The 12,324-nt window shown below is 46.8% G+C and overlaps 1 long non-coding RNA gene across 1 annotated transcript in view; it reads left to right on the top strand.

The window, feature by feature from the left end:
* The window catches only part of LOC135969877 (uncharacterized), a 148,911-nt gene extending 137,193 nt beyond the window's left edge, over window positions 1–11,718 (top strand). The window contains exons 4-5 of the long non-coding RNA XR_010585239.1: window positions 5,476–5,602; window positions 11,254–11,718. This is a non-coding gene — a long non-coding RNA (uncharacterized lncRNA). The remainder of the gene's footprint in view (window positions 1–5,475; window positions 5,603–11,253) is intronic.
* Window positions 11,719–12,324: the final 606 nt, after the last annotated feature.

Below are 12,324 nucleotides of genomic sequence, written 5' to 3'. Positions count from 1 at the left end.
CAACATCTGAATCTTGGGCAGGGGACACAAATCACTCTGTAACACTTACTTTTGTACTTTCTCTCAAGGCCTCTTTCCTTGGCTTGCAGACTGTGTTCTCAGATGGCCTTTTCTCTTTGTGCACGTTCCTGGTACCTGGTGTCTCTTCTTTCTTCTTTCTTCTTCTTCTCCTTCTCCTTCTTCTTCTCCTTCTTCTCCTTCTCCTCCTCCTCTTCCTCTTCTTCTTCTCCTTCTCCTCCTCCTCTTCCTCTTCTTCTTCTTCCCCTTCCCCTTCCCCTTCCTCCTCCTCCTCCTCTTCTTCTTCTCCCCCTTCCCCTTCTTCTTCCTTCTCCCTCCCCCTCCCTCTCCCTCCCCCTTCCCCTCCCCCCTCCCCCTCCCCCTCCCCCTCCCCCTCCTCCTCCTCCTCCTCCTCCTCCTCCTTCTTCTTCTTCTTCTTCCTCCTCCTCCTCCTCCTTCTTCTTCCTCCTCCTCCTCCTCCTTCTTCTTCCTCCTCCTCCTCCTTCTCCTCCTCCTCCTCCTCCTCCTCCTCCTCCTCATCTTCTTTCAGATGGACTCTTGCTCTATCTTCCAATCTGGAGTACAGTGGTGCAATCTCAGTTCACTGAAACCTCTTTCTCCCAGGTTCAAGCAATTCTCATGTCTCAGCCTCCCGAGTAGCTGGGATTACAGGCATGTGCCACCAAGCCCAGCTAATTTTTGTATTTTTAGTAGAGACAGGGTTTCATCATGTTAGTCAGGCTGGTCTCAAATTCCTGACCTCAGGTGATCCTCCTGCCTTGGCCTCCCAAAGTGCTGGGATTACAGGTGTGAGCCACCATGCCTGGCCTTTTTTCTTCTTATAAGGACTCTAGGCCTATTGGATTAGAGCTCCACCCTTATGACCTCGTGTAAATGTAATTACTTCCTTGAAGACTTTATCTCCAAATACAATCGCATTGCAGGTTAAGGCTTCAACATCTGAATCTTGGTGGGAGGTATACAATTCACTCTATAACACTCATTTTTCTGCTTTATTTCCCGTACCTTTACTTGTATACACCTTACAACAGTCAATGTCATCTACATTGCCTTGAGGCAAATTAGATTGTTTCAAGAAAAATGTAAATAGAATCCAAGATCAAAACTGTCATTTTATAAAACAAAACTCTTTAGGTGGGGGTTATTTTTTATTTTATTTTATTTTGTTTTTTTGGAGATGGTGTCTCACTTTGTCGCCCAGGCTGGAATGCAGTGGTGCCATCTTGACTCACTGCAAACTCTACCTATGGGATTCAAGTGATTCTCCTGCCTCAGCCTCCTGAGTAGCTGGGATTACAGTCGGGAGCTGCCACACCTTGCTAATTTTTATATTTTTAGTAGACACGGGGTTTCACCGTGTTGGTCAGGCTGGTCTTGAACTCCTGACCTCAGGCGATCCAACTGCCTCGGCCTACCAAAGTGCTGGGATTGCAGACGTAAGCCACCTCACCTGGCCTATATGTTTATTTTTTTAATTGAAAAATAATAATTGTACATATTCATGGGGCACATAGTAATTCTAAAAAATGTTTATATATTTAAGAGTCATAAGTGTAGGTTTCTTACATGCATATATTACATAGTGATGAAGTCTGGACTTTTAGTTCAGCCATTGCTAGAAGAGTGATTTGGGTACCGTTAGTAATAGTACCCAGGCCAGGCTCGGTGGCTCATGCCTGTAATCCCAGCACTTTGGGAGGACAAGATGGGTGAATCATGAGGTCAGGAGATCAAGACCATCCTGACCAACAGTGAAACCCCGTCTCTACTAAAAATACAAAAATTAGCTGGGCGTGGCGGTGCCTGCCTGTAATCCCAGCTACTTGGAAGGCTGAGGCAGGAGAATCACTTGAACCCGGGAGGCGGAGGTTGCGGCGAGCTAAGATTGTGCCATTGCACTCCAGCTTGGCGACAGAGCAAGACTCTATCTCAAAAAAAAAAAAAAAAAAAAAAAAAAAAAGAGGTCCCCAAATAGTAATAAGTAATTTTTGAATGCTTACTACCCCCACATACCCACTCACCTTTTTTAATTCTTCAGTGTCTATTATTCCACATTTATAAAACAAACTTCTTAATTTGTGTGTTGGGAAGGGAGAGGCTGAAGACATATTTATGTCCATGTGTTTAAGGACACAAATATGTCCCTATACACGTGGACACACATACATCTTATTGAGATTATTGAGAACAAAAAAGACACCTAAAAGGAAAAGGAAAAGACTTCCCACACTTTCAGGCACTTTTCTCAAGACTTCCCTGTATGACCAAGGTGGGCAGATCGCTTGAGTCCAGGAGTTCGAGACCAGCCTGGGCAACAGAGCAAGATCCCATCTCTAAAAAACAGAAGAGAGAGAGAGAGACGGAGACAGAGAGAGAATTCCCCTATATGATGTTGTTTCGCTAAAATGAGGGAGAGCATTAAGAAAGTGGGAGGTTCTGGGATTCCCAAAACAAAGAATCTAACACCAGAGAAAGATGAATGCTTTCACCAGGGTGATGAGGAAAGAGGAGCTCAGGAGACAGCCGTGCCGTAGGCCCGGCGATCTGCTGATGCAGATGGGAGCAGCTCAGGAGGGAGGCTCTAGCCTCAGGCACACAGACGTAGGAAAGAGGAAAGTCCCCGAGGAGGAGCGAAGTCACTTGTGCAGACATCCTGAGCTATCGAGTTAAGCATATGGAAGAGCACACGGAGGCTCATGTTGAGAAATATTTCACCAGAATGCTTTGGCAGAAAACAAAGAACCCCATAGAGCTTCATAGCCGCACCTGAGACAGAGTTTCCCAAATGCTCCCAGAATGTGAGAAGAACACTACAAAGCCAAACATTAATATGCATGTCTAATTAAATGTTTACAGATCTTTTTTTGTTGTTGTTGTTGAGATGGAATTTCACTCTTGTGGCCCAGTCTGGAGGCTGGAGTGCAGTGGCTCTATCTTGGCTCACCGCAACCTCCACCTCCACCGATTGATTCTCCTGCCTCAGCCTCCCAAGTAGCTGGGATTACAGGCGTGCGACACCATGCCTGGCTAATTTTGCATTTTTAGTAGAGACGGGGTTTCTCCATGTTGGTCAGGCTGGTCTCAAACTCCCAACCTCAGGTGATCCACCCGCCTTGGTCTCTCAAAGTGCTGGGATTACAGGTATGAGCCACCGCACTGGCCCTTGTTTACAGATCTTAAGGTGACAACCCAACTGCAACCCACTGACCTACATACGTGTGTGTGTATGTGTGTGTGTGTGTATGAGTGTTTATTGCAAGATATGGTACATTTTTATGTATTGTAGGATGAAGCTTCCAAAAATAAGTTTGGTTGGGGGCAAGAGGAAATAGTTAATGGTTACAAAAAAATATATATATAGAACAAACAAGACCTAGTATTTCACAGCACAAGAGGGTGACTATAGTCAATAATAACTTAAGTGTATATTTTATAATAGCTTAAAAAATGTGGCCCGGTGCAGGGGCTCATTCCTGTAATCCCAGCACTTTGGGAGGCTGAGGTGGGTGGTTCACCTGAGGTCAGGAGTTCAAGACCAGCCTGGTCAACATGGCAAACCCCATCTCTACTAAAAATACAAAAAATTTAGCTGTGCATGGTGGCACGTGCCTGTAATCCCAGCTACTCGAAAGGCTGAGGCACGAGAATCACTTGAACCCAGGAGGCGGAGGTTGCAGTGAGCTGAGATCGCACCGCTACACTCCAGCCTGGGCAACAGAGTGAGACTCTGCCTCAAAAAAAAAAAAAAGTGGGGGCGGGGGAGAAAAAAAATAGCTTGATGTGGTGGTGCATGCCTATAGTCTCAGCTATTTGGGAGGCTGAGGCAGGAGGAGTACTTGAGCCAGGAAAGGTCAAGGCTGCAGTGAGCCGTGATCGTGCCATTGCACCCGGTCTGGGTGACAGAGTGAGACCCTGTCTCAAAAAAAAAAAAAAAAAAAAAAAAAAAGAAAAGAAAACAAAAAAAAGTCCATTTGTTTAGGAAAGGAGTAGTAGCAGGGGTGGATTTTATGTCTAGGAATCAGCACACGGTGTTAGGGGAACCTGCATCTGAGTCCAGGCCAGGATGCAGTCATTGGCTCTATGGGATCTTCCCCAGTAAGTGCTCTTTCTGTTTCCTGGTTTCTTCTTCTGAGCATTCCCGCAGTTTCCATCTCCTGAGGGTGTGAGGGAGGTCCAGTGAGATAATGGGAGTAGAAGTGCTTTGAAAAAGACAGCGTGCTGTCCAAGGGCATGGCCAGTATCTCCATACTCAATCACCTCACAGGGGTTGCTGGAAGGGTTGGGCAGGGTAATGGACGTGGAAGGCCCTTGTAAATTACAAAACACGAAAGAGATGGAGAATGATTAGTAGCAAGGCGTGATTATCTATGTGGTTCCGATAACAACACCATTTTGCCACCTGCTGCCCAGACATTTCTATAACGGCACGACTTTTCAAAGACACGAACTGTGCATGCTGGGGTTTGCCCAGCTGTAAAATGAGATATCTCCAGGGATGGCAAACACAGCCAGCTCTCATGGATCCATGGAAATGTTTATCCCCGGAAATGAGATGCGGACGGGCAGGATCTCAGGCTTTAGAGAGGATATGAAGCCCTGCCAAGTAGAAGAGGGTTGGCTGGGAGGATGGAAACAGCAGCCGGATTCAGTGGATGTTTTATAGAGGCAGATCGGGCTCAGGACATAGTCTTAATTACTTAATCACTTAAAACACCTCATTAGCTCGCTAAACCCCTTCTGCCTTTAAACGTGTTTCCTAGACCGGGTGCGGTGACTCACGCCTGTAATCCCAGCACTTTAGGAGGCTGGGGGCGGGGGGTGGATCACCTGGGGTCAGGAGTTTGAGACCAGCCTGACCAACATGGTGAAACCGCGCCTCTACTAAAAATACAAAAATTAGCCGGGCGTGGTGGTGGGCGCCCATAGTCCCAGCTACCCAGGAGGCTGAGGCAGGAGAATGGCGTGAACCTGGGAGGCGGAGCTTGCAGTGAGCCGAGATTGGGCTATCGCACTCCAGCCTGGGTGACTGAGAGAGACTACGTCTCAAAAACAAAAACAAAAACAAAAAGAATGTGTTTCCTCTTTTTTTTTTTTTTTTTTTTTTTTGAGACGGAGCCTCGCTCTGTCGCGCAGGCTGGAGTGCAATAGCCCAATCTCGGCTCACTGCAAGTTCCGCCTCCCAGGTTCACGCCATTCTCCCGCCTCAGCCTCCCCAGCAGCTGGGACTCTAGGCGCCCACCACAACGCCCGGCTACTTTTTTGTATTTTTTGGTAGAGACTGGGTTTCACGGTGTTGGCCAGGGTGGTCTCGATCTCCTGACCTCCTGATCCACCCGCCTTGGCCTCCCAAAGTGCTGGGATTACAGGCATGAGCCACCGCACCCGGCCGTGTTTCCTCTTTTAACCCTCTAGTTGCTCTGGGGGATCATGTCTTTTTTAATCATTCCCATTTTACAGTTAAAGATACCGAGACTTGAGGAATTATGTCGAAGTTTCCAGCATTGAACATGAAGCAAGCAGGATTTGTTGGCACCTCATGAAAACTGCAAAGCCCAAGCTTCTACTGCAGTGTTGCGTTTGTATGGTAAGCGCCACAGTTGTGCAGGCGTTGTTTTCTGTGTGGTTTTATGAATGGGTGTTTTCCATCATGCCAAGTGTGTAAGTCCAGGTAATATGGTTTGGATCTGTGTCCCTACCCAAATCTCATGTGGAATTGTAGTCCCCAATATCGGAGGGGGGCCTGGTGGTAGGTGATTGGATCATGGGAGTGGATCCTTCATGAGTGCTTTAACACCATCCCTTTGGTGCCGTTCTTATGACAGAGTTCTCAAGAGATCTGGTTGTTTAAAAAGTGTATAACATCTCCGCCCTCTCTCTCTTGCTCCTACTTCAGCCACGTGAAGTATCTACTTATCCTTTGCCTTCCACCATGATTGTAAGTTTCCTGAGGCTCTCCCAGAAGCTGAGCAGATGCCAGCGCCATGCCTCCTGTACAGCCTGCAGAACCATACGGCAGTGAAACCTCTTTTATTGCAGAAGTGTGAGGGGGAGGCCACATTGAAAATACTAGTGGATCCCAGCACTTTGGGAGGCCAAGGCAGGAGAATGGCTTCAGGTTACAAGCTCAAGACCGGCCTGGGCAACATAGCAAGATCCTGTCTCTATAATTTTTTTTTTTTTTTTTGAAAATTAGACAGTCGTGGTGTACACTGTAATCCTAGCTACTGGGGATGCCAAGGCAGGAGGATTGCTTGAGGCCAGAAGTTCAAGACCATCCTGGGAAACATAAGAAGACCTTGTCTCTAGAAAAATATACAAAAGTTAGCCAGGCATGGTGGTGTGCACCTGTAGTTCCTGCTACTCAGGAGGCTGAGGTGGGAGGATTGCTTGAGGCCAGAAGTTCAAGACCACCCTGGGAAACATAAGAAGACTTCGTCTCTAGAAAAATACACAAAAATTAGCCAGGCATGGCGGTGTGCACCTGTAGTTCCTGCTACTCGGGAGGCTGAGGTGGGAGGATTGCATGAGCCCTGGACGTTGAGGTTGCAGTGAGCTATGATCGCACCACTGCACTCCAGCCTGGGTGACAGAGTGAGATCCTGTCTCAAAAACAGAAAAAAGGTTCCCAGATCCAAGCTCAGACCTGCTGCATGAGAATTCCAGAAGCAGGAGCCCAGGAATATATTTTTAAAAAGTTCCCTGGGTGATACTGCTGAATAATCATAACAAGAAACTGCTGCCCTCCAGCATCTATTTAGCAAAATGCAGAACACCTGGACCGTTCTTAGACTATTTGTTTCTTAATGATTGATGTATCAATCTAGCAGCAACTCACATTTCCCCAGGCCAGTCACACCTGCCTTGAAGCTGGAATGGTGGCGATACCAGCTCAGGCTCTGGGAACCCAAGAGAGCCCTCCCATCCTGCCACCTCCCCCAAGCGGTGTGATCAGTGCACAAGTGGCTGTCTCACATGAGCTGGTGGGTGACCATCCTCTTGGTGACTACAACAGAGTGTTCTTTCCCAGACTATTCTCAGCACTAGCTGGGTTGCAGCCTGTTCGCCATGGGGCTCCCACTGCCACTCCAGAATCAGCTGCGTGACTCAGCACCAGGCTTGCCATTGGACGAACGTGCCACTCACTCTCAGAAGCCATTACAGCAAGGGCTGCTTCGGCTGTCTCTGCCTTGCATGCGAAGTCAAGGGTATCTGCTCCATATGGCACTGCATAATTTACAGCACAATTTAACTCCTGCTTATATAGCCTAGTCTATGCAAAGCTGCCATTTGCATATTTATTAATTTGCAAAATTAATGCCATTTTCTTAGTCCCTTACAGGATGTGTTGCCCGTCCCTGTCTTTGAATTAATTTTAATCTAAGGTGGAAACATTTGTTAAGGGAGTTGGCTCAGGCCAAAGTAATCAAATGCTTGGTGATCAAATGCAGGTAGGGGGTGGGGAAGAGGGAGCTAACGTTTATTGAGTGCCTAACTCTGCCAGGCTCCAAGAAAATTAATGGTGCACAATGCATGTCTCCAGAAACATCCTCGTAATGTGATATTATTGCTGTTTTATCAATAAGAGTACTGAGACTCAGAGAGAATAAGTAGCTAGCCCATTGTCACATGACTAGTAAGAGGCAGAGCCTTTGATGGCCACAAAAGTCAAGAAGCAGAGTTTGGGCCAAATGTAGTGGCTTACATCTGTAGTCTCAGCACTTGGAGAGGCGGAGGCAAGAGGATTATTTGAGCCCAGGATTTCTAGACCAGCCTGAGCAACAAAGCAAGACCTCGTCGCTATGAAAAATAAAATAAAATGAGTTAGGCATCATGGCATGTGTTTGTAGTTCTAGCTACTCGGGAGGCTCAGGCAGGAGGATCGCTTAAGCCCAGGGGTTCAAGGCTGCAGTGAACTGTGATCATGTCACGGTACCGTAGCCTAAAAATAAAAAAAAAAAAAAAGGAGAAGCAGGGTTTTCACCTGCACTCATTTTCTTAATTGAGAAAGGCCATTTCTCTGCATAATTAATTTTTTTCAGAGAGTACTCAACACTCCAGGTATTTCAATGCTCATAGATATTACATATAATATCACATAACACAAGACTTTAGGCAGACAGGAATGGGAGATGTATATTGAGAAGCCTACTCCACTTATTACCAGCATTTGAGCAGATTTACCCAAGAAAAACAATGATTTTGTCAAAATTCCCACCTGATGGCACTGGGAACGTTTCAACAGTAAGGCTAGTCACTTTTTTTTTTTTTTTTTCTTGAGACAGGGTCTCACTCTGTTGCCTGGGCTGGAGTGCAGTGACACAATTTCAGCTCACTGCAACCTCCATCTCCCAAGCTCAAGTGATCCTCCTACCTCAGCCTCCTGAGTAGCGGGACCACAGGTGTGTGCCACCATGCCCAGCTAATTTTTGTATGTTTTGTAGAGACAGAGTTTCATCGTGTTGCCCAGGCTGGTCTAAAACTCCTGGGCTCAAACGATCCATCCGCCTTGGCCTCCTCTGGTGTTAGGATTACAGGCGTGAGCCACTGCACCCAGCCACTTTTCGTTTTTAAAAATTCCTATTCTCAACCCTTCCTGTCTTTCAAGCCATTAGCCTAAAGGTTAGTTATCACCATTAGCTAGCTTCTTAATATCATTTTCTGAATTACTGTTATCTATCCCTCAGTCTGTGACCATGGTCTTTATCCCAACAGTGACGTGGCCTGCCTTAGCCACCAATATCCTTTCTCACTGTCTGTAGATCTCTCCAAGGATTTTATTACCTTTCACCACTCCTTTTTTTTCTTCCTTCCTTCCTCCCTCCTTCCCTTCTTTTCTTCCCTTTCCTTTCCCTTTTTCTTTCTTTCCCTTCTTTCCTTCCTTCCCTCCTTCCTTCCTTCCCTCCTTCCTTCCCTCCTTCCTTCCTTCCCTTTCTTCCCTCCTTCCTTCCCTCCCTCCTTCCTTCCCGCCCTCCTTCCTTCCTTCCCTCCTTCGCTCCTTCCCTTTCTTCCCTCCCTCCCTCCTTCCTTCCTTCCCTCCTTCCCTTTCTTCCCTCCCTCCCTCCTTCCTTCCTTCCCTCCTTCCCTTTCTTCCTTCCCTCCCTCCTTCCTTCCTTCCTTCCTCCCTCCCTTCTTTCCTTTCTTTTCCCTTTTCTTTCTTTCTCTTCCTTCCTTCCCTCCCTCCCTCCTTCTTTCCCTTCCCTTCCATTTCCTTCCTTCCTTCCTCCCTCCCTCCCTTCTTTCCTTTCCCTTTTTCTTTTCCTTTCTCCCTTTCTCCCTTCCTCCCTTCCTTCCTCCCTCCCTCCCTCTCTGTCTCCCTCCCTCCCTCCTTCTTTGCCTTCCCTTCCCTTTCCTTCCTTCCCTTTCCTTCCTTCCTTCCTTCCTTCCTTCCTTCCTTCCTTCCTTCCTTCCTTATTTTTCTTTTGAGGCAGGATCTTGCTGTGTCACCAAGGCTGGAGTGCAGTAATACAATCATAGTTCACTACAGCCTCAAACTCCTGGACTCAAGTGATTCTCCCAACATAGCCTCCTGGGTAGCTGGGGCCACAGGTGCACATCACTACACCAGATACTTTTTTGTGTTTTTTATAGAGACGGGATCTTGCTATGTTGCCCAGACTGGTCTCAAAGTTAGTGTCTCCAGTGATCCTCCCACCTCAGCCTTCCTAAGTGCTGGGATTGTAGGTAAGAGCAACTGTGCCCGGCCTCACCAGTTTCTCATTCAAGTTTGTCTACTCCCATTTTTCCCCACCACACACTCTCCGTCTTGTTCCTTCCTTTCTGAGTGCTGTTTACTATGTTGTCATTTCAAGCTCCTCCTCCTCACCCTGCTTGGAGAAATTCCCCTGTGACTTATAAATCTATACCTTGAACCCTACCTGAGAGGATCTTGAACATCTGACAACATCCAGCTGTCTACCAGACATATTTCTGTAAGAACGCCAGGCACAGCTAATTCAACATTTCCAAACCCTCCTTCTTCTTTCTGCTGAAAACTTATTTTCCCTTCTGTATCACCTGTCTTGGTATATTGTGTCATATATCTCTTCCTTACAACTCAAGACCTTTCTCACTTTGACGATCCCTTTATCCCTAACCTCCAGTGACCAACTGATTATAAAATATTACCAAGTTCTTCCCAATGTACTTCTGAAATCTAGCTCTGAACAACTTCCAATTCTATCCCCTGGTTTTGTTCCTCCCAATCTGCCTCAAGTATTATTATTATTATTATTATTATTATTATTGAGATGGAGGCTCGCACTGTCACCCAGGCTAGAGTGCAGTGGCATGATCTCGGCTCATTGCAACCTCCGCCTCCTGGGTTCAAGCGATTCTCCTGCCTCAGCCTCCCAAGTAGCTGGGATTACAGGCATGGACCAACATGCCTGGTTAATTTTTTGTATTTTTAGTAGAGATGTATTTTTAGTCTTGAACTCGCGACCTCAAGTGATCTGCCTGCCTTGGCCTCCCAAAGTGCTGGGATTACAGACATGAGTCACGGCACCCAGCCTATTATTTTTTTAATAGAGACAAAGTTTCACTATGTTGCCCAGGTTGGTCTCGAACTTGTAGGCTCAAGTGATCCTCCTGGCTAGGCCTCCCAAAGTGCTGGGATTACAGTCATGAGCCACCATGCCCAGTCAAATATTCTCTTGATTGTGTCATTGCAATGGACTCTCCACTTCTAGGGTCTCCTGCCTCCAGTCCATCCTCCATACCAGCATCACTGACATTTCTAAAACACAGCTTTGGGCTGGGAGGGGTGGCTCCTGCCTGTAATCCCAGCACTTTGGGAGGCCGAGGTGGGCCTCACTTGAGGTCAGGAGTTCGAGACCAGCCTGGCCAACATGGTGAAACCCTTTCTCTACTGAAAATACAAAAATTATCTGGGTGTGGCGGCAGGCACCTGTAATCCCAGCTACTCGGGAGGCTGAGGCAGGAGAGTCACTTGAACCCGGGGGAGAAGGTTGCAGTGAGCCAAGATCACGCTGCTGCACTCCAGCCTTGGTGATGGAACAAGACTCTGTCTCAAAAACAAAAACAAACAAGCAAAAAACCAACATCAACAACAACAAAAAACACAGCAGTGATCGTGTGACCATTTTGCAGGACATTTTCTCTATTCACTCTCTGATACCATTGGAGGGATGCAAGCCCCTCCAGGTTTTGTGGGAGGAATTTACACTCCTTGAAGCAAAAACAACAAAAAAACAAGTCTTATTTACACACCCACAGCCCTTGGGACAGAAGACAGAATAGAGGCTGAAAAAATTGCTTGTTGGAAGAATGAATCCTGGGTCTGCTATTACAAGAAACTTCTCGACTTCTAGCCTTATCTCTCACCACTCCTTCCTTAGATCCTAAGATTCAACCATCCCTGATATCAACACACCATGTCCTGTGCTTTGTACCACCTGTTTAGCTTTGTACATGGCATTTCCATGTGGCGGGACCTTGCTCCCATACAATCTATTATACTTGGAACACCCTTCCTTTATTCTCAAAACTTAATTCCCTTTGAGAAAGTTTCTCTGATGCTTTCATAACAATGAGCCAATCATTCCTCCCTGCAACCATTCTTTTGTCTCCAGGTTAGAGAGAAAAATATATATATGTATCTATATGAGTAAGCTAAGATTCAGTTTCCAGAATCCTCGACCAAGCACACACAAGACTTAAATCATTTTCATGAAACAGAGAAAAAGTCCAAGCTAAGTAACATTTCATTGCTCTTTGAAACTTTTGTTCTCAAGCCGAAGCATAGCCACCAAATAAGTTGAGTCAGAGATTTCATGTGTTGCCAGGATGTGAACAAAGAACCAGGGCTTGGCCGGGCGTGGTGGCTCACGCCTGTAATCCCAGCACTTTGGGAAGCTGAGGCGGGTGGATCACGAAGTCAGGCATTTGAGACCAGCCTGACCAACATGGTGAAAACTCATCTCTATTAAAAATGCAAAAATTAGCCAGGGATGGTGGTGTGCACCTGTAATCCCAGCTACTCAGGAGGCTGAGGCAGGAGAATCGCTTAAACCCAGGAGGTGGAGCTTGCAGTGAGCCGAGATCATGCCACTGCATTCCAGCCTGGGTGACAGAGCAAGACTCTGTCTCAAAAAGAAGAACCAAGGCTCGGTAGCCACTGTTGCCTCTTTCCCAGAGGACTCCAATTCTAGAGTCAGAAGACCTCATCACTCTGGGATGAGCCAAGCCAATGACCGATGAATCAGCTGGGCGTGGTGGCTCAAGCCTGTAATCCCAGAACTGAGGGATGCCAAGGCTGGAGGTTCACTTGAGGCCAGGAGTTTGAGG

This window comes from Macaca fascicularis, chromosome 3, assembly GCF_037993035.2.
Source record: "Macaca fascicularis isolate 582-1 chromosome 3, T2T-MFA8v1.1".
Classification (NCBI taxonomy): domain Eukaryota; kingdom Metazoa; phylum Chordata; class Mammalia; order Primates; family Cercopithecidae; genus Macaca; species Macaca fascicularis.
The sequence above is the reverse complement of the archived record's forward strand: the minus strand, read 5'-3'. Positions and strand labels throughout refer to the sequence as shown.